Source organism: Eumetopias jubatus, unplaced genomic scaffold (genome assembly GCF_037043125.1).
Source record: "Eumetopias jubatus isolate StellerSeaLion01/CBP00866 unplaced genomic scaffold, mEumJub1_p1.0 scaffold_4, whole genome shotgun sequence".
Lineage (NCBI taxonomy): Eukaryota > Metazoa > Chordata > Mammalia > Carnivora > Otariidae > Eumetopias > Eumetopias jubatus.
In genome coordinates, this window is record NW_028274810.1 from 29,373,532 (window position 1) to 29,396,742 (window position 23,211).

General features: G+C 37.2%; 1 protein-coding gene across 5 annotated transcripts in view; it reads left to right on the forward strand.

Moving 5' to 3' along the window:
* The window catches only part of EVI5 (ecotropic viral integration site 5), a 197,265-nt gene that overhangs the window by 3,581 nt on the left and 170,473 nt on the right, over positions 1 to 23,211 (forward strand). Inside the window, exon 2 of one of the 5 annotated variants that reach the window (XM_028087637.2) lies at positions 10,916 to 10,989. The exons of the other annotated variants lie outside the window; for them this stretch is intronic. The gene's annotated coding sequence lies outside the window, so the exon portion shown is untranslated. The remainder of the gene's footprint in view (positions 1 to 10,915; positions 10,990 to 23,211) is intronic. 5 annotated transcript variants of the gene reach the window in all.

A 23,211-nucleotide genomic window follows, 5' to 3' on the forward strand; every position in this document is an offset into this window, starting at 1 on the left:
CTTACCTTTAAGTTATATCCATCCTTTTCTGTGCTAAAATGTCCTTTTTCATACGAACATTATGGGTTTTTTTGTTTGTTGTTTTCTGTAATGTCCTTATTTGACAACATAAAAAGCTGCCAGCCCATTTTGCCCTTCAAATTAATTTTTGACAAGTTTTGTGAAATATAAAAGTCTGCTTAACACTGCCGACAATTCTCAGTGGCCTTTCTGCTCCTCTACCAATTATTTTCCTTTTGTTTGCGTATAAAATTAAAATATAAATAAAAGATAACATTGGCAGTTATTACTATCTATCTTGGTGGTTTGCTAGTCCTTCCTCTTGGAAACATGGAGGTTTATTAATGTTTTGTAGATAGAACCTGTTGACATATGTGTTTGCCCAGAAAGGATCATCCCATTTCTCATTATTTCAGATTGCCTGGTGTTTATTTGTTGCCATTTCCAGCTCTTGTTTTAATTGTATCTGTACTTGAAGAGCTTTCCCCTGCCTGTGCTGTTTGCTGTTTATCCTCTAAGTGACGAAAGATAATGTGGGTTTAGTGCTTGTTAATTGTTCTTTGTACTAATTCAACCCTCACAGTTGTACTCTGAAAAGTGTTCCCTAAAGCTGGTCAAATTGGCTATTATCTGGGTCTTCATTGTCTTGTGGGTTCATGATTAGGGCTCTCTCCTTGAGGAACTGATGGTTCTTGTGTTCGAAGGGACCTTGATGAGAGATAGGAACAGACCTGGCTTTATTATCAATCATTGCTCTTTGTTTTTTATAGGAAAGTGCAAGCACTGATGTAAAAGTGAAGATGGGGATTTTGTCTAACTGAGTTGATGTTTAAATGATTAATAGCTGTCCTTTTTGGCCTGGTACAGATCTTTTATTATGTCAGAAATGAATCCAGCATTCTCATAAATTATGGTAGTAATGTTAATAGATACTGGATAAAAGTAAAGCTTTAATGAACAATTGTATAATATGTTTAAATGAGATACACGAGAGAAAGAAGAAAAATTTATCTTCAAGTATACCAGAAATCAGGATAGTTTAGAAGACATGGTGGTGAGAAGATAGAGCTTTAAGTAAATTGAAAATGAATTTAAGGGAATAAGCCCATGAGAAGTCTAATGCCTTTGAATATTTATCTGGAATACATGTAAGAGATGAGCACAAAGTTAAAGACTACTGCTTTTTTGAAACTGTGGAGAAGCTTCTTTTCTAGTGTCAGATGAGCAAGGTTTATAAAGGTTGTCAAGCATGATAGTACATTTACATGTAACATACAAGATTGGAAAAATGAATCAGTAAGTGATCTAGAATTTTAAAGAAGTTATAAAATTATCCATAAGTCGGGCGCCTGGGTGGCTCAGTTGGTTAAGTGACTGCCTTCGGCTCAGGTCATGATCCTGGAGTCCCGGGATCGAGTCCCGCATCGGGCTCCCTGCTCAGCAGGGACTCTGCTTCTCCCTCTGACCCTCCCCCCTCTCATGCTCTCTCTCTCTCTCATTCTCTCTCTCAAATAAATAAATAAAATCTTTAAAAAAAATAAAATTATCCATAAGTCATTAAGAACCACCAAAGATAACATATACTTAGCATCTCCTGTGTGTCAAACATAACGATAGGTATTAGAAAGATAATGGTGATCTATTCTACATAGATAAAATCCTTGCTCTCACAAAATTTACAAACTAGGGGAAGGCACAGTTGATATATTGCTTCTGAATGAGGTGATAATTTTGTAAAAAAAAAGGGGGGGTAATTAAGTGATTAATTTGTCTTAAATCTTGAGGCTTTTTTAACTAGTAAGGGAAAATGCTGAGTGAAGTAGGCACCCCACCCCAAAAACTTTTAAAGCAAATATCAAGATTTAAAACCTACTTCAGGGGCGCCTGGGTGGCTCAGTCATTAAGTGTCTGCCTTCAGCTTGGGTCATGATCCCAGGGTCCTGGGATTGGATCAAGCCCTGCATTGGGCTCCCTGGAGAGTGGGAAGCCTGCTTCTCCCTCTCCCACTCCCCCTGCTTGTGTTCCCTCTCTCGCTGTGTGTCTCTCTCTGTCAAATAAATAAAATCTCAAAAAAAAGTTTTGGGGGTAAATTTATATATAGTGAAATGCATAGAACTTAACTATACAATGCACTGAGTTTTGATAAATGTGTATGCCTTTGTGAATCTCTCTCCCTCCCCCCCCATCCCTCAGGGTTCTTTTAGTTCCTGTTGTTCTGTTATTTTTTTTACCACAGATAAGTTTTCCTTGTTCTTGAACTTCACATAAAAATAGAATAAATTAGTGTGTATTCTTTTGTCCAACATAATGTTTCTGAAATTTGGCTTCTTTTGTCCAACATAATGTTTCTGAAATTCAGCTGTTTTAACAGTTTGATTTAACTGATTTAACAGTTTTTGCACATACTGATAGTTCTTTTTAGTTGGTGTGTAATCCATTGTATACCTATAACACAGTTTATCCATTCTCCCATTTGGCTATTATGAATAAAGCTGTCATGAATGCTTGATTACTGGTCTCTTTATAGACATACATTTTCATTTCTCTTGGATAAATAACTAGGGGTGAAATTCCTGGGTCATGGGGCACATGTATGTTTAACTTTAGAAGACATTGCCATACAATTTTCCCAAGTGGTTATACCATTCTACAGTCCAATAAGCAGTCTGTGAAAGGTCTAGTTAAGTGACAAATCAGAATTGAGTTTCAGAAAGATTATTCTGGTACAGTGGGGCACAGGACTTAAGATAGGGAAAACACACAGTAAAGTAATATAGTTGAAAATTGATGTATTCCTGTTTCAAGAAATTGATAGGGAAGGAGAAAGTCTTAGGGATTGTAGAGCTATGGTATGTGGGGTGAGGATATGTATCTGTCATAGGCTGCTAAATATTGATGTGGCAGTCATTAATAGAGGGAACACAGTTGAAGAGTAGATTTTGGAGGGAAAAGAGGGTAATAATTCTGTTTTGTTTGTAAGTAGTAATTAGGGGTAAAAGGAAGTAGATGAGATAGCTCTGGAAAGTGTGTGTAGTGAGGAGAGAGCCAGGCTGGAATGAGAACTTTGGGAGCCATTGACATTAGAGAAATGAGCTGATGAAGAGGAGTCTGCAAAAGAACAGAAGGAGTAGCCACTAGAGAAGGAAATATAAATCAGGAAACTGATTTAACAGAAGTTGAGAACTTTGAAGAAGGAGAGAAGGGCTTGAATGTTGTTACTGTGAGTAAAAATAAGTAGAGCCTTTTTGGAGGCATATATATATATATATACACACACACACACAAGATTGGAAATAAGAAATAATAAAATATCACTTTATTTTCTTGAGAGAGTGAGCGCATGTTCGCCCACGCACGGTGGGGGTGGGGGGCCAAGGTGGGTGGTAAGGGGGTGTGGGAGGGAGGGAATCCCAAGCAGGCTCCACGCCCAGTGCAGAGATAGAGGGCTTGATCGTGATTTCCGCCTGAGCCAAAATCAAGAGTCAGATGCTTAACCCACTGAGCCACCCAGGCATCCCACAGTTCTTTTGTTTTTTTTTTGTTTTTTTTTTCTTTTTCAAGTAAACTTTACACCCAATGTGGGGCTCGAACTTACAACCCCGAGATCAAGAACTGCTCGTTCTACCGAATGAGCCAGCCAGGCATGCTGAAATTTCACATTTCTTGATCTAGTAGGTATACTCTATGGAATAACTCCTTGGAGAAACAGAAATGTAGAAAGATGTGTTTAGGGGTAGTCATGGCACCTAGTATATAATAATAAAAAGTTGAAAACAACCCAAGTAGCCATCAGTAAAGGATTGCTAAATAAAATATGGTACATTCTTATGATAGAAAGTTACACAGCTAATGTAATATGATGTGTGTATATGATATATTTCCTATTGTTGCTATAATGAATTAACAGACTTAGCAGCTTAAAACAAAAATTTAGTCTCTTATGGTTATGGAGGCCAGAAGTCTGAAATGTTTTACTGGGCTAAAGTCAAGGTATTGGCAGAGCTGTTTATAAGGGTAGAATCTGTTTTCTTGGTTTTTCCAGCTGTTGGAATTGCATTCCTTGTATTTCCTGCATGCATTTTGTCGCTCCTCCCTCCATCTTCTAAGCCAACAGTTTAGCATCTTCAGATGTGCCAAACCCAGATAATCCGGATAACCTCCTCATCACAAAATCCTTGACTTAATCTGCCAAGCCTCTTTTGCCATTTAAGGTAGCATTCATAGGTTCTGGGTATTATGATGAAGAGCTCTCTAGGAGGCCATTAATCAAGCTACTAAATAATACTAACGACAGAAGATCAAGGTGCATTAAAAAAATTCTCAAAAATATATATAGTATGATCTAATTTATAAGTTAAAAAATACATATATTCTTAAATGTTAGTGTATGTATAGATTTTTTTTTTTTAGAAAAGAAATCTTGTGGGGCACCTGGGTGGCTCAGTTGTTAAGCATCTGCCTTTGGCTCAGGTCATGATCCCAGGGTCCTGGTATTGAGCCCCACATCAGGGAGCCTGCTTCTCCCTCTCCCTCTGCCTGCCGCTCCTCCTGCTTGTGCTCTCTCTCTCTCTGTCAAATAAATAAATAAATAAAACTTAAAAAAAAAAAAAAGAAATCTTGATGGAGATAAGACTGTACTGCTAACAGGCAGTCTTTGAGAGTAGGATTAGAGTATTTAAACTTTTAATTTTTTTCTGTGATATTTCAATTCTTAACATGTATTTTCTAATCAGAAAAATCACAATAAATAAAAGGATAGAGTATTATACTGCGTCACATGTTGTAGAGAGATAAACAAAGAGGCTCTTGGTGAGCTACCCTTGATAAGTGTGGTTTCACTAAAATGATAGGATAGAAGCCACATTGCAGTGAAAAAGTGGGAGGTGAGAAAGGGAAGAATGAAAAGATAAACACATCTTTCCAGTTGCTTAGTTATGAGGGGTGGCAGGATGCTGTGAGACCAGGGATACTTAGAGGGTTAAATAAGATCCAGTGAGATTTTTAAATATGACAGAGCAGCATGTTTGAAAGTTGAGAGCCAAAACTGGGAGGAAGAGAGAGATTGCCTGAATTCATGATAATTCAAAGAGCCTGAGGCCTAAGGTCTTCTGACTTGATTAAGCTGAAGATCCACTTGCTTATGGCAGGGGAGAGAGACCTAGAGAGGTGTGGCTATGCATAGTAGTTAAGTTTATAATATTTTAGTTTTGGGACGCCTGGGTGGCTCAGTCGTTAAGCGTCTGCCTTCAGCTCAGGTCATGATCCCAGAGTCCTGGGATCAAGCCCCACATCGGGCTCCCTGCTCAGTGGGGGAGTCTGCTTCTCCCTCTCCCACTTCCCCCCTCTCGTGCTCTCTCTCTCTCACTCTCTCTGAAATAAAATAAAATAAAATCTTAAAAAAAACACAAAAAATATATTTTAGTTTTATTCAATATTATCACATTTAAAAAACTCTTTTATTCAGTATTATCAGTTTTTTAAAAAATCCTACATGCTTCTTTGGCATCTTCTGAAAGTCTAAGGTTATTGTGTAACTATGTAAATTTAGTCTTGCTAATATACTCTCATTGTTTTGGTTTGTCCCCAAAACTTCTGATTGTTTCTCTAGCCTAGCATATGAGTTTCAGGGAGTAAGACCTTAGTTTTCTAAGTGTAACATTTTGGGATTTTTTTCTGTTATTGAAACTACTGCATAAAAAAAAATCTGCTTATGGGGCGCCTGGGTGGCTCAGTTGGTTAGGCGACTGCCTTTGGCTCAGGTCACGAACCTGGAGTCCCGGGATCGAGTCCTGCATCGGGCTCCCTGCTCAGTGGGGAATCTGCTTCTCCCTCTTACCCTCCCCCCTCTCATGCTCTCTATCTCTATCTCATTCTCTCAAATAAATAAATAAAATCTTAAAAAAAATCTGCTTATATAATCTTGTATCAATTTTCTCTTTTGACTCTAGAATGTTACAACAGGAAAGCATTGGAGATAACATTCACTTCAACCTTTTTTCAAGTTCCTGACAAGGAAAAAGAGCTTAAATAACTTTTGAGGAGCTTAAGTAATTTGTGGAGGCCACATGTATCTTGTAAATAGAACCTGGTACTTTTACCTTGCTGAGATGCTGAGGACCTTTTAAAAAATTATTTCATTGATACTTACCATTGTGCCAGGATTTCCTGATTTTTCATATGTATTCTTCTATCCAGTTTTGATTAACATGTATTTCCCCCTCATAATTTGATCACTCTTCTTTTATTAGTATCAATGTAATTAAATTAATTAACATGACTAGAATTAAAGTAGAATTTTTAGGACTTTGCTGTGATCTGTGTACTGTTTAACCCATTTGGAGAATTATGTTGAAGATTCTTATTGCCATTTTAGGATTTTTCAGAATAGTGGTAATTCATTTTTATTTCACATTGGGTATGCAGTGACAGCGCTTAACACGCTTTTTTTTTTTAAAGATTTTATTTATTTATTTGACAGAGAGAGACAGCGAGAGCAGGAACACAAGCAGGGGGAGTGGGAGAGGGAGAAGCAGGCTTCCCGCTGAGCAGGGAGCCCGATGTGGGGCTCGATCCCAGGACCCTGGGATCATGACCTGAGCCGAAGGCAGACGCTTAACAACTTAGCCACCCAGGCGCCCCACACTTTTTTTTTTTAAGAGAGAGGGTGAGAGAGCACATGAGCAGGTGGGGGGAGAGGCAGAGGGAGAGAGAGAATATTAAGCAGGTTCCATGCCCAGTGTGGAACCCACACAGGGCTCAACTTCACAACTCTGAGACCATGATCTGAGCTGAAATAAAAAGAGTCGGACGCTTAATCGACTGAGCAACCAACTGAGCCACCCTTTAACATACTTCTTGACATAATGCTTTATATATTGTATATACTAAATAAAAAATTCATGTAATATATGATATATTTTAGGAGGTACTTGTTCTGAATTTGTGCTTTTTTCAGACTAGATTGAAACATAGGGAAACTGGTATTTTAGTACATACTCTTGCTGCTGCCAGGAAAAAATTGTGTATGCGGATATATCCTTTTTTTTTTTTTTTTTTATAGTTTTGTGTTTGTAACAATGGAAGGTTGAGGTCAGGGAACAGACTTAGTTCCTTACCCGTGAACTTCAGCACCTCAGCCATAGCAATTTTAGGTGCAGCTCAAAGGATCAAATTTTAGTTAGCTAGTGCTCTTACTCAGTGTACTTTATTTTTTTTTTAAAGATTTTATTTGTTTATTTGACAGGGAAAGAGATAGCGAGAGCAGGAACACAAGCAGGGGGAGTGGGAGAGGGAGAAGCAGGCTTCCCGTGGAGCAGGGAGCCTGATGCGGGGCTCGATTCCAGGACCCTGGGATCATGACCTGAGCCAAAGGCAGACACTCAACCGACTGAGCCACCCATGCGCCCCTTACTCAGTGTACTTTAGACAGCATTCTCTCCTCCCAGTCTTAATACAAAAGTATTTTTGGGGAAATTACATCAGTAATATGGTAATACAATAAAATATTTTACAGAATAATAATTTCCCCTTCTGTGAAGGAAAACAACCTTAGTTTTTGTTGAGAATCTAGTAAAATTCTGTATAAATAATTTCATTATAAGAATTGATGGCTGGAACAAAAAATGTGGCATGATGTAGTAGAACAAGCATTTTGCCTTGTCATTTTCATTGTTACTTAACCTCTGTGAATCTGTTTCTTTACCAGAAAATGTGTGTTCATATTTACTGTGCATGATGATGAGGAACGCAAATAATAGATGTAAAGAACTTGGAGCAGTAGCTGGCGTGGGTTTTATGTTCAGTATAAATAGCATCTGTTATTTTGTGATTATGATGTTATTAAAAGACTAAAAAATGCAGGAAGGACAAATGGAATTTATATGGAAGGTAATACATAAGGAAGATCTGTCCGATAGCAAGATGAGTTTCAGTTTTGTATTCAGTTTTGAATTACCAAAATAGCTAAGTGGATTACTAAAACTACCTATAAGATAATTTTCTCATATGTTAGTGTGGTAAATGATAATATCTACCCAATGATAGTTGTTTGATGTATTGTGTGTGCTTAAAAATATTATCTTGTTCTTTGGATGGTTTAGGTTGGCATAGTAGCAGGAGAGATTCTAGGTTTGTGTGATATCTTTTATGGATTCTTTGCTGAAGTGTATAGCATTAAATAAGACTTCATTTTTTTAGCATGAACAAAACTTAATTCAGACCCATAGCTCATGGTAATTTTTGTTATTTGATCAAGATGGTTTAAAGGGACACTATTTCTTAAGAAAGTGTAAGTGTAACCTGTAATTAATATATGAATTTATAAACATGAAAAATATTTTAGTACTGGGTAGTAGTTGAAATGGCCAGTTAAAATATTTCATTAAATTTTTGAATATAATTGAACTTGTATAGCTCTTAGGTTTTAAATGCTAAATGAATGCTAATTCCTCAGGGTAATTGCATGTTACATCTAGTACAGTTTCAGATACTTTAAATATTTAAAATGCTAAAACTGAATAGTACTTCATTCACTTGAAATGTTCTAATCACATAACCTGTATCAGCAATACTCAGATGTTTGGAGTGGGTTGGAAGAATTGTGTGTGGTGTGTGGTGTGTGTGTGTGTGTGTGTGTGTGTGTGTGGTGTGTGGTGTGTGTGTGTGTGTGTGTGTGTGTGTGTGTGTGTGTGTGTGTGTGTGTTAACTTTATATGTAGCTTAAGGTATTTCTGAGCTGTCTCCAGTAGAATTAAGGGAATTTAGTTGACTAGAGAGCAGTGCATGTGGTACCCTTTAGTAAAGTCCTTTAACAGTGACTATAAATACAGATTTGCAATTATTAAATCATAAACTTGTATTATTGGAGCATTGAATATAAAACATTAGCAACAAACTGACATTTTATATTTAGAAGATTTTTTGAAAAAAACTCAAGTCTGGTAAACAGGTTAGTTGGAGTTGGTGCCTTGGTAAAATTCCATTTTCTTGCAACGTAGGCATGGAATTATGATGCGGTGGCCACTGGTTTCTATTCTCTGTTCATTTTCTTCTTTTTTCTTTAGAAACTATTGCTGTAGTTTACAAAGTGGGAAGGTTTCCTTTTGTGCATAATGTTAAAGTCAGGAAAATGTCAAATGTTTCTCCAGATCTGTCATGCAGATCTGTCCAGTTAATATAAAAAATTATAAAAGAGGTTTTTATTGATACTTTTGAGACTTTTTATTCTAGTATTACATGGATTAAAAAAAGATTACATACAGTCTGTAATAGGCTATTTACAAAGGAGGTAGGAATTTTCATGTGATATGTTGACGATTTCATTTTCAAATATAATTTCCATCTCAATATTTTAGTTAACTTGTTAAATTGGTAATCAGATTGGTTTTGGGCAGGCCCTGTTTGGTCAAAATCCTCAGGCTCATGACATATTCAGATGTACTATTTTTTTACTTTTATGTTCTACAGTTAGGTTTCGCTCACTTTACTCTTAGTGATTTACACTTGTCAAGATGTTTTTGTTTTGGGGCCAAATGGTTAGTATCCTGGCTCCATCATTTATTAGCTAATGGATCTTGGACAAGTTGTTTAACCACCACAAACATCAGTAAAACCTATATTAGGGTTATTGTGAGGATTGAATAAGATAATGGATGTAAATCTTGTGACAGTGCTTGGTACATAGTAAAGTATATAGTAGATGATGGTGGTGGCAACAGTAGTAAGTAGTATATCATTGTATACAAATTTCGCTTTTTTGAAATTTAGCTCTAGAGGTAGGAGGGATTAGAGAGAGATGGAAGTGCACTGTATGCCTACAGAACATAAATTAACTTGGAAATTTGTCATGTAGACATTTAAAGGAAGGATACTTGTCAGCAATGTTGCTCTTATTTCCTGTTTTTTTCCCTTTCACTGTAATATCTGTTCTATTTTTTGATTCCTGTTGAAGCCAGTGCTCTATATCTTCCCTTCTTCCATCTCTCTTGGACATCTATTAGCTTACATAAATGAAGGACATAGTTTGATATTCTTTGTGGATATTTACAAACTGTGTTTTAAAATCTATACCCTATATTTATTGATAATATTCAAAATGTGCAAGACATTGCTATTTATAATATTTATGCCCCTGCTTAAAGAATTGGAACAATACTTTTTTTATGACATGATCTGATTTTTTTTTTTTTTTAAGATTTTATTTATCTGACAGAGAGAGACAGAGAGGGAACACAAGCAGGGGGAGTGGGAGAGGGAGAAGCAGACTTCCCGCCGAGCAGAGAGCCCGATGCTGGGCTTGATCCTAGGACCCTGGGACCATGACCTGAGCCGAAGGCAGATGCCTAATGACTGAGCCACCCAGGTGCCCCTGATTTTTATTTTTTTTAGATTTTATTTTAGGGATGCCTGGGTGGCTCAGTTGGTTAAGTTTCTGCCTTCGGCTCAGATCATGATCCTAGGGTCCTGGGATCGAGTCTCACATCGGGCTCCTTGCTCAGCGGAGAGCCTGTTTCTCCCTCTCCCACTCCCCCTGCTTGTGTTCCCTCTCTCGCTGTCTCTCTCTCTCTGTCAAATAAATAAATAAAATCTTTAAAAAAAATAAAGATTTTATTTATTTTAGAGAGAGATGGAGAATCCAGCCGGGGGGGTGGCGGCGCAGAGGTAAGGGGAGAGAGAATCCCAAGCAAACTCTGCACTGAGCATGGAGCCCAACACAGGGCTTGATCTGAGGACCCCTAGATCATGACCTGAGCCGAAATCGAGAGTTGGACACTTAACCGACTGAGCCCCTGGAAAAATACTTTGTTATAACCTGCTTAAAAATTGAAGATGTATATTACATTTGTACCAGCCTTAAATCCTACTGGAACAAGGTTGAGTATAAATAATTTTTTTTTTCTTTTCACACATTTATTCAGTTGAATATCAAGTTTTTCATGGGCTCAGAATCGCCAGAACTTTGAAGAATGAAGAGAAGTAACAATGTATACAGGTAAAAGTTAAAGATTTTTTATGTTTACATTGACATAGACTATTTTGAAATTTGAGCAAACATTTTAGAATGTACTTCTAAGTTGGATACATTGCTGTTTATCTTGGAAGCAAATAAGAAAAAACCTCCCTGGATCCATTTGGCATTACAAGCACTTATACAAAAACCTACTAAAAAAGCATGGTGCTAGATGTTGGTGAGCTCTGGGATTTGTAATACTGTATAAGCAGAGTTGTAGTTTAAGTAATGATCCCAGAAATACAATATCCTCTCATTCACCTACCTGCCAATTTCTCTGTGAATTTATGGATTCCTATGAAACTTATGGTGAAACTTGAGATGCTTGAAATAATCAATTTCAGACTAGCAGTATAAATAATTTAAAAAATAAGATGTAGGTGGAAGAGCTTGGATATCTATAGACTTGTCCTTCTCTTTGGTCAGAACAGGTTTTAATTTTGCTGTATTTCTCTTCCCACCATATTAATGAAAGCCAGTTTACAACAATTCTTTTTACCTGGTACATCATATCCAACTATCAAGAAAAATTACAAGACATACTAAGAGACAAAAAGCACAGTTTGAAGAGCTAGAGCAAACATCAGATCTAGACTTAGATATGGCAGGGATATTGGAATTATCACACCAAGAAATAATTTAAAATAACTATGATAAAAATGCTAAGGGCTCTAAATGGATAAAGTAGACAGCATATAAGAAAAGATGGGCAATGTTAGAAGAGAGATCGAAATTCTAAGAAAGCACCAAAAAGAAATGCTAGAGATCAAAGACATTGTAGTATTGTAACAGAAAACACGTGGTAACCATTTGGTGGGCTTATTAGTAGACTGGACTACTGATGGCTGAGGAAAGAATCTCTGAGCGTGAGGATATCAATAGAAACTGCTAAAACTGGAAAGGAAAGAAAAAAGATGGAAAAATGGAACAATATTCAGTAACTGTGGGACAACCGCAAAAGATTTAACATATGCATAATGACACAAAGCCTATTTTATAATAAAGTGTTGAAGATTTCATGTAATTTATTGAATACTGCAGTGAAAATGAAAAACAATAGTTGTATGGGTATTGAATGGTTTTAAGTTTATCAGTTGTTGTTACTTATGTTCGTATGACGGGCAGCTGGGACTTACTGCCACTGCCCAGCTTCACAAGAGCATTTGTACCATATGTTGGTAGCCTGGGAAAAGATCAAAATTTAGAATTCAAAATACAGTTTCTACTGAATGTGTATCACTTTCACACCGTTAGAAAGTTGAAAAATTGTAAATCAAGCCATTGTAAGTAAGAGACTGTAGAGTTACAGGAAAAAATGTCAACACACAAAGTCAACTGATTTCTTATGTATATAGGAATGAACAAGTGGGATTTGAAATTAAAAACACAATACCACTTAAAGTAACATCTCAAAAAATGAAATACTTATATATAAATCTAATGAAATCTGTTTGAGGTCTGACATAAATTAATGAAATAGGTACAAGGTCTGTGTGAGGAAAACTATAAAACTCTGGTGAATGAAATCAAAGAACTAAATAAATGGAGAGTTATTCCATGTTTATAGATAGGCATACTCAATATATAAAAAAGTCAGTTCTTCCCAACTATGTAGATTCAATACAATGCCAGTCAAATTCCCAGCAAATTATTTTGTGGCTATTGACAAAATGACTCTAAAATTGATATGGAGATGCAGAAGACCCAGAATAGTCAACAGTTTTGAAGGAGAAGAAGAAAGGTGGAAGACTGATACTACTTGACTTCAAGATACATTCTTAAGCTACAATAATCAAGACAATAGGATATTGGTGAAAGAATAGACAAATGGAAAGCCCAGAAATAGACCCATATAAATGTAGTCAACTGATTTTCAACAAAGGAGCAAAGGCAATACAATGCATAAAAGACTATCTTTTCAACACATGGTGCTGGATCAATTAGGTTTCTGCCTGCACAAAAATGAATCTAGGTATAGACTTTACATCCTTCACAAAAATTAATTCGAAATGGATCCAACACAAAAATGTAAAATGCAAAACTATAAAACTCCTAGGAGATAACAGTAGAAAATCTAGGTGACCTTGGGCTGGTGATGACTTATTAGATGCAACATCAAGACGTGATCCATAAAAGAATTGATACCTGGGCTTCATTAAAATTAAAAATGTCTCCCAAGCTACAGACTGGGAGAAAATATTTTCAGAAGACATATCTGATAGCATACTGTTATCCACAATATTCAGAGAACTTTTAAAACTCAACATTGAGAGCACAACATGATTTAAAAATAGACCAAAGATCTTAGCAGATACCTCACTAAATAAGATCTACAAATGGCAAATAAGCACATGAAAAGATGCTCCACATAATGTGTCATAAGGGAAATGCAGATTAAAACAATGATGAGATACCACTATACTCCTAGTGGAATGAATGGCCAAAATCTAGAACACTGAAAACACCAAATGCTGGTAAGGATGTAGAGCCACAGGAACTCTCATTCATTGTTGGTGGGAATGCAAAATGCTACACTCAGTTTGGAATACAGTTTGGCAGTTTCTTATAAAACTAAATTCAGAAGTTTATATGAATGCAATTCAGAAGTCATGCTTCTCGGTACTTACCTACCTAAATTTGAAAAACTTATGTCCACACAAAAACCTGCTTTATTCCTAATTGCTAAAACTTGAACTCAACCAAGATATCTTTCAGTAGTTGAATGGATAAAGAAATTGGTACATCAAGACAGTGGAATAATATTCAGTGCTAAGACAGAATGAGCCATCAAGCCATAAAAAGACATGCAGGATACTTAAATTCCCCATTCCTTCCTTTACTTTTTTTTTTTTTAGTGGGCTCCACACCCAGCATGGAGTCCAGTGCAGGGTTTGAACTCACAGCCCTGAGATCAGGAGTCAGACACTTAACTGAGCCACCCAGGCTCCCATTAAATGCTTATTTCTAAGTGAAAGAAGCCAGTCTGAAAAGGTTAGACACAAGACACATTTATATGACATTCTGAAAAAGGTGAAACTCTGGAGACAGTGAATAGATCAGTGGTTGCCAGGAGTTGAGGGGAGGGGAGGCAGAGCACAGAGGGTTTTTAGGGCAGTACTGCTACTCTGTATGGTATGATGATGATGAATACTTGTCATTACACATCTCCCCAAAACTGTAGAATGTACAACGCCAAAAGTGTACCTTAATGTAAGTGATGGACTTTGGGTGATAATGGTGTGTCATTAGTTTCATCAGTGGTAGCAAATATTCTATCTGGTGGGGTATGTTGGTATTGGAGGCTATGTATGTGTAAGCACAAGGGGTATTTGGGAAATCTCTGTACCTTCTGCTCAGTTTTGCTGTGAACCTAAAACTATTCTAAAAAATAAAGTCTATTTAACACAAAACCAAAATGACCACAGAAATTACAAAAGTATAGGCATGCCTCATTTTATTGTGCTTTGCTTCATTGTGCTTGCAGGTACTGTTTTTTACAAATTGAAGGTTTGTGGTAACCCTGGCTAAGCAAGTCTATTGGCACCATTTTTCCAGTAGCATTTGCTTATTACTTCGTGTATCTGTCACATTTTGGTGATTGTCACAGTATTTCAAACCTTTTCATTATATTTGTCATAGTGATCTGTGATCAGTGATTACAACTTGCCTAAAGTTCAGATGATGGTGAGCAATAAAATATTTTTTAATTAAGTATATGCATTGTTTTCTCAGACATGCTTTTACACACTTAATAGACTACAATTATAGTGTAAACAACTTTTATATGCACTGGGAAACCAAAAAATTCATTTGACTCTTTATTGCAGCATTCACTTTAATGCAGTAGTCTGGAACTGAACCCATAATATCTCTGAGGTATGCCTATAGAGGATAGTAAAAAATTTTTGAGAATGGAGGTCTTTAAAGCACAAAAGGAAAGTTTTCTTTCTCTGCTTTTATTTTCCTTGCTAAACTTTCACTCTCTTGAGGTAGTTGTAAATAGTTTGATATGTAGCCCATCAAAAAATGAAATTATACTGCATATACTATTCTTCACCAAAAACTGATTGGTTCCATCATAGTGGGAATTTCACTTTTTTTAATGGCTGCATTCTGTTGTATGGTGGTGTCATAACTTATTTGCTCATTCTTTGATGGGCATTGGGGTTATCACTAGTTGTTTGCTGTTAGAAATAGTTCTGTGATTAATTTTAGTACATACGTCCTTGTTTATTTATTTGGGCAAATAATTCTTTTGGACAGATTCCTGAGTCAGCTTATGTATATGTAAATTTTGTTATATATACTTCCAAATAGTTCTTCAAAACAGCTCTACTAATGTATGTGCTCACAATAATGTGTTTGAAGATATTCATTTACTTTATGCAGAGCATTGATTTTTTTATAATGAAATATTTCAAACTCAGAAGGTACAAGGAAAAGTATAATAAATGTCTATATTCCCACCACCCACCTTAACAAAACATTAGAAATGCACTTGTAACCATAGTGCCCCCTCCCCTTCCAAACATAACATTTTTACACTCATGAATATGTATGTATTTATAAACAATACAATATACAGCCATAATATGTTATGTAAGGTAGTTAGCATGGTTCCTGATAACCCCACCTCCTGATTTACATTCTATATAGTTTCCTTCCACACTAAATAGAACTGACTTGTGGAATAATTAGGTTATTGCAAAAATGAAAGAGTGTGACTTATGATACAAGGTCATATAAGTTATTACATCTTCTGTTTTGCTCATTTGTTCTGGGGGAAGCCAGCTGCCATGTTGTGAGGATACTCATCAGCTTTCTAGAGAGGTTCTCATGTGAGGAACTGAAGCCTTCTGCCAATAACCATGCGCAGGAGACATCTTGAAGCAGATCTTCCAGCCGCAGTCGAACCTTCAAAGATGATAGCACTGGCCAAGATCTTGTCTGCAACTTTATGATAGATCCTGAGTAGGATCACTCAGTTAAACTATAGCTTAATTCCTGACGTGCAGAAACTGTGAGATAATATTTGGTGTATTAAGCTACTAGATTTGAGGGTAACAGATGAAAGATGTGGGAATCTTGGTCCCATCCTTGTGAATTATTTTCAAGGGAGACCAGGAGAATGAGTGTATGGTACTTTTTAGACCTAGGTGGGAAATCCTAGAACACTAATGGGGATTCAGATGTTGGGTGGCCAGAAAGAATGACAGTATAGTTGACCCTTCCACAACATGGGGGCTACGGAGTGCGGAACCCCTGCACTGTTGAAAATCCATGTATTACTTTTGACTCCCCAAAAACTTAACTACTGATAGCCTAATGTTGACTGGAGGAAGCCTTACTGTTAACATAAACAGTTGATTAACATATTTTGTATGTTATATATATTATATACTACATAAAGTAAGCTGGATAAAAGATGAGATTAAGAAAGTCATAAGAGAAAATACATATATCTTACTGTATTGTAAAAAGTGTGTAGAAAGTGCACCCACAAATCTGCGTTGTTAAAGGGTCAATTGTAAATGGATTTTTGCCTGCACAGGGAGTGGGAGGTTTGGCACCCCTAGCCCCTGTGTTGCTCAAGGGTCAACTGTATATACTTTTTTGTGGCATTTGTCATATTGTATTGTAATTGTTTCCATGTTTGTCTCCTCACACTCCATTAGTGATGAGGTACTTGAGGATAGGACAGGACAGGAGCTGTGTGTCTTACTCATCACCCTGTACAATGCCTTCCCCTTATTTACCCTTACTAAGTATTTGTTGAGTGAAATTGATAGAGTTGTATTGGAAGTAAAGAACTTAGAGGGAATATTAAATTCCTGAAGCTGAGGTAGCCAGATTTTTGAGTCATTGTCAGATAGCATGTAAGGACCACCTTGTTTCTTCTGAAAAGTAGTTATGGTCAGCTTCTGAACTCCTACTGCTACTTTGGCTGTAGGGGTTTGGCACTGATTTTGAAGTCATGGTATGTGGCTGCTTTTTTTTTTTTTTTTTTTTTAAGAGAGGGAGAGAGAGGGTGAGGGAGGGACAGAGGGAGAAGGAGAGAGAATCTTAAGCAGGCTCCATGCAGAGCCCCATGTACAGTCCCTTATCACAGTCCTAAGATCACGATCTGAGCCGAAATCAAGAGTCTGTCCTGGGGCGCCTGGGTGGCTCAGTCGGTTAAGCAGCTGCCTTCAGCTCAGGTCATGATCCCAGGGTCCTGGGATCGAGGCCCACATCAGGCTCCATGCTCAGCAGGGAGCCTGCTTCTCCCTCTCCCTCTGCTGCTGCCCCTGCTTGTGCTCTCTCTCTCTGTCAAAATCAATCAATCAATCTTTTTTTAAAAAAAAAAAAGAGTCTGTCCCTTAACCGAGGCACCCAGGCACTGTGATATTTGACTTCTACTTTGCTGTTGTTCTTTGGAGCTTGGGTTAGAGAATGTTATCTGTAGATTTTAATTTTAGATTCCTAGGGATATTAACTAAATCCAATTTTTTCTTTTCATTTTTCAAAATATGAAAGAATTATAAAAGACTTGTAACCCTTTTAATTGAGGACTTCACTGGTGTATGTACAGGAGGCATTACTTACCCACAACCTAATGGATTATTTTTGTTTTTGAATTATGGAAAGGTAATATATTACCAGCAAGAGGGTATTATATCTAATTTTAGAATATCTGGGTTTGAGTCTTACTTTTAGTATTTATTAGTAAGTGTGAGCCTCTCTGAACTCATTTTCTTTTTATTTTTTATTTTATTTTATTCTTTTTTAAAGATTTTATTTATTTATTTGACAGAGACACAGCGAGAGAGGGAACACGAGCAGGGGGAATGGGAGAGGGAGACGCAGGCTTTCCATGGAGCAGGGAGCCCGATGTGGGGCTGGATCCCAGGACCCTGGGACCATGTCCTGAGCCGAAGGAAGACGCTTAACGACTGAGCCATCCAGGCGCCCCTGAACTCATTTTCTATTTGGAAAAATTCTTGATTCCGTTCCATCAACTCCAGCATCCCCTGCCAGATAACAACAGAATGCTAGTTCCTTCAGTCACAGAAATTGCACAACTGGTTGCTCAAGTGGGAGTAGATTACACTCATGATTTTTCTTTCTCCCTCATTCGCTACATTCACTTAATCAAAAAGTTAATTTGTTTTGACTTTCTTGCATGCATCTATTTTCTTTTTCTCTCCTGCCCCCACCATAGCCTAAACCTTTATTTCTCACCTCGACTTCTATAAGTCCTCTGCCTAGTCTCCCTACTTCTGCTTTTATTCTCTGTAATTTGTTGTTTAAAGAGAAGAGTACTCTTTTATTTTATTTTATTTGTCAGAGAGAGAGAGAGAGAGAGCGATGCAGAGGGAGCTGCAGGCAGAGGGAGAAGCAAGCTCCCTGCTGAGCAAGGAGCCCAATGCAGGACTTGATCCAGGACCCTGGGATCATGACCTGAGCCGAAGGCAGACGCTTAACCGACTGAGCCACCCAGGTGTCCCAGAGTACTCTTTTTTATAAAACAGAAAAGATTAAATTTTTCTTTGCATGTTTAAAACCCTCGTGACTTCCATTTGTACTCCAAACAGATTCCATATTTCTTTCCTGTAAGACCCTTATGATGGGGCATCGGTTGACTTTTCATCTTTCTACATTTCCCTTTAAATTACTATGTGTTAGCCATTATGGTCTCCTCTTAGTTTTTCTAACCTGTGTTGTTCAATATGGAGGCCACTAGCCACATGTAACTATTGTACATTTGAACTGTAGCTAGTCTGAATTGAGATGTGCTATAAGTGTAAAATATACACTGAATTTCAGACTTAGTATTAAAGAAAGAACGTAAAATGTTTTATTAAATATTATCTGTTGAAATAATGTTTTGGATATGTTTGCATTAAATAAGAAATATAACTTCACTTTCTTTTTACTTTCTAAAGTATAGCTTCTAGAAAATTTAAAATAATGTGGTTTGTATTTGTGGTTCACCTTGTATTTGTATTGGGCAGCCCTTCTCTAACCCACCAAGCTTTTAAATTCCTCATGGCCTTTGTACATGCCAGCCCCCCGCCCCCCACCCCCCCTTTTTTTGCCTAGCTCTTTGCACAGCTGACTGCTTCTTGCTCATCTTCTAGATCTTAAGTTGAATATTGCCTCTTGAGAAAGACAGTCCTTAACCACTCTATCAGATTAAGTTACTGTTGGTTGTCCTTAGGTCATACATCTTTCTCTGCATTTGTTCAGTCTTTTACTTTTTAACTAGCTCCCTGAGAAAGAACATGTCTATTTTGTATATGACTATATGTTCCTATGTATTCAACACCCAGTAAAGTACTCTTTCAGAGTAGGTTCTGAATAAATAAATACTTGTCAAATGAGTAACACTGGACTGTCTTCTTCTCAGATCTGTTTTAAGGATCAACTATGTGAAACTATTTTATAAACTCTAAAGGGTTGTACCAATTTTGTTTATATGCAGAAAAGCTGAAGAAATTGGTTGTATATGCCTGGAAATTAAGATTTAATTGGATGAAGCAAAATCTGTGAATTTAGCCTGCATTTCAGTGTGTTCTTCAAACTTTGCATCTAATAGTTTGACACACTACTCATGTATTATATCACCTAGAGTTTTGAAAGTTGTCATGTTTTGTAAATAATCTTTAAAAAGCATTACCTCTATTCCTTTCCTTCAGTTTTTTTCTATACTATTCCTTTTTTTTGTAGGGATAGTTAGGTATTTTAAATAGTATCAGACTTCAGAAGTAACAGGTGCTAAAATACTTGTAAATGAACCCGTTCCTTCAGTTTTGGCAGTATATTTTTCTTGGCAATTCCTTAAAGTCCTGAGGTTATCAGAATACGGCTCATGCTAGTCAGTATTCAGGTATCTCTTGCTTAAGTTATGAGTGAAGTTCTTTAAGAAATTACCTCTATAGGAAGGATGCTTGTCACAAAGATCAGTTTTGATTTTTATTTTTCCTTCAGTAGTTACACAGCTGTGCATCTGTATATAAGAAAACAAAGGGTGTGGGGCGCCTGGGTGGCTCAGTTGGTTAAGCAGAGCTGCCTTCGGCTCAGGTCATGATCCTGGGGTCTTGGGATGGAGCCCCATGTCTGGCTCCCTGCTCAGCGGAGAGCCTGCTTTTCCCTCTCCCTCCGCCTGCCACTCTGCCTACTTGTGTTCTTTCTCTATCTCTGTCAAATCAATAAATAAAATCTTAAAAAAAAAAAAGAAAACAAAGGGTGAGGGCAACCCTCTTGGGTCCCCTCCCTCTTCGGGAGCTTCATGCTGTCGCTTTACTATCACTCAGTAAACTTTGTTTTGCTGTCGGACCCCTCCCCCCCAAATAAAAAGAAAACAAAGGGTGACTAACATAGTTGGTAATATACTGATCATGAGACCATCAATAACAACAGGTCTGGAGGAGGAGTAGGAAGATAATTCTTTGTAAACTGTTAGAGATGGGGACAAGAAACAAGCAAGATTCCAAATATAATTTTGAAATGTATAGTTCTAGTTTACATCTCTGAAGAAGCTTAGGAGATCTGTTAGGAGCACGTGGATGGGCCTTTTTAATGGTAATCCTAGTAGAAATAGTAGTAGCAGCAGCAGCAGCAGCAGTAGAGGTAGTCGTAATAATGGCAAACGTTTGAGTGCTTACTATGCTAGGTAGTGTTCTAAGTGTCATAAAATGTTTAATTTTCATGCAAAGCATAGGGGATTGATAGGCTTTTTTTTTTAAGATTTTATTCATTTGAGAGAGTGAGTGAGAGAAAGAGAGAGAGAGAGAGTGCGTGCGTACCCCCGGGGGGTGGGGGGGGGGCGGGCTCTATCCCAGGACCCTGGGATCTTGATCTGAGCCAAGGCAGACACTTAACCCATTGAGCCACCCAGGCGCCCCAATTGATATGCTTATTAATCCACTTTTTTCAGATGAGGGATTGAGGCATCAGTTTGTTAAATAAATTGCCTAAGGTCCCACAGCTAGTAAGTGGTAGAGATGACTAGAACCTGGTATGGAGTTCATATTGATCCAGCCTAGAATAAAAAAAAGAAGTGGCCAAAGATAGATTTGTGGAGGACAATATCTGATAAAGCATAGAAAGGATCCAACAAAGAAGATTCCTGAGAAATAGAAGGAAAACCCTAAGAACATGTTAGAAAAGCCAGGAGAAGAGAATAAGAGAAGAAAAAATGATAGTAGGAAAATAGCTGCGTTTGAATGCTAGGTATATGCCAAATACTTTGTGTACATTTTATTATTATTATCTCTATTTTACAAATAAGAAGCTGAGGCTTAATATCAGCAGTAATTAGAGATGCTGGAGTTAAACCAGTTCTCTAATGTGAAAGCCCAGTGCTCAACCACTGAGGGGTCCTGCATGGTAACAATATCAAGTAAGGCTGTGTGAGATGAGCACTTGTGGAAAGTAGTGATTAAATTGGGAGGAAAGGTAGAATCAGAAAGCCAGCCCAAGAAATATAATAGTTGAATAATAAGAATTTAAGAAAGAGGAAATCTAAGGAGTATATCATCAAAGAAATAAATCAGGAAAACTTCCCAGAACTGAAGGACATGAGTTTCTAAGTTAAAAGAGCCCATCAAAGTGCTAACTAAAATAAAATAAAAAGATATTTGCATCAAGGCATTTCATTGCAAACTTTAACAATTAAGGGACCAGAGAGAAGAGGGAGAATTTCCCGGAGGTGAAGGGAAATAGGATAATTAACATAATTAGAGTGGTTTCAGACTCAACAAAAATAATGGAAGGTAAAAGACAACTGGAGGCAATATCTTCAAAAATTGAGGGAAAATTGTTCCTCATTTGGTTTATAATGCAGCCAGATTTTCAAGTGTTACAGTAGAATACAGATATTTTCACATAGGCAGTGTCTTAAATTTACCTTTCAGGAAACTATGAGAGGAGGTATCCCACCAAAATGAGAGAATGTATCAAGAAAAAGAAAGACAAGGGTTTTAGGAAACATTATCCGACCCAAAGAGAGGTGAAGGAAATACCTGGAACACAGTGAAGGGAGACCCCCAGGTGACAGTTGAGCACCAGGAGCAGACAGCAACCAGTCCAGAGGGGAGCAGATCAGAGGGTTTTGAAGTGGGCATGTTCAAAAACACAAATTTGATTAGAGTTGAAGAGAGTTGTCAAGGACTCCCTGCATTGTAATCTGCTCTGTTATTTTATGGAGAAATTTTTTCATACCTAAATTTTTAAAAGCTTCCTTGATATATAATCCACATACTATACAATTTCCCATGTAAAGTATACAAGTCAGTGGTTTTTCATTACCTCAAAAAGAAACCTTGAACCCTTTATAGCTCCCTGTCCCTCCACTTCCACAGACCTAAGCAATCAGTAATCAACTTTTTGTCTATAGATAATGCCTATTCTGGACATTTCTTATAAATGGAATCATATGTGGTATTTCGTGACTGGCTTCTTTGACTTAGCATAACGTTTTCAAGATTATCCTTGTTAAAGAATGTGTCAGTACTGCATTCCTTTTTATAGCTGTGACCCAAGTTTTTAAAATGTAAATTTAATTACAAACTGCTTTGCCATTGAACTAAGCTCTTTTGTATATCTTTACTGAAATGTTTCTACTTTATTTTAGTCTCGTAGTGAAAATATAGATATTTATAATAAAGTCTTCAAATTATATCCTGTATCACTCAGGAAACAAGATTTTTTTTTTTTTAATTTTATTTATTTGTCAGAGGGAAAGGGCACAAGTAGGCAAAGCAGCAGGCAGAGGGAGAGGGAGAAGCAGGCTCCCCACTGAGCAGAGAGCCCCATGTGGGGCTTGATCCCAGGACCCTCGGATCGTGACCTGAGTCGAAGGCAGACACTTAACTGACTGAGCCACCCACATGCCCCCCAAAATAAGATTCTTACTTAAGAAAATAGCCTACTTGTTAAACAAAAGGCTACTTGTTAAACAGCCTACTTGTTAAACAAAAGGCTTCCTTGAAATTCTTATTTCTTGGCATTGCTTTAGCATGCTAATCAAAATGCCATTTTAATAGCAGTGGAAAAGTAATGATGTGGTTTAAATGCATTTGACTCTGAGCCACAAATCAATGATAAATTTTCCTAACTGAATTAAATGCTGTTCTCTCAGGCCTCTGAAGCATTAATCTACTTCTCTGGTTCTAATGTCTACTTATATTTTCTTAGTGTACTGTCTTGTATCTACTTTTA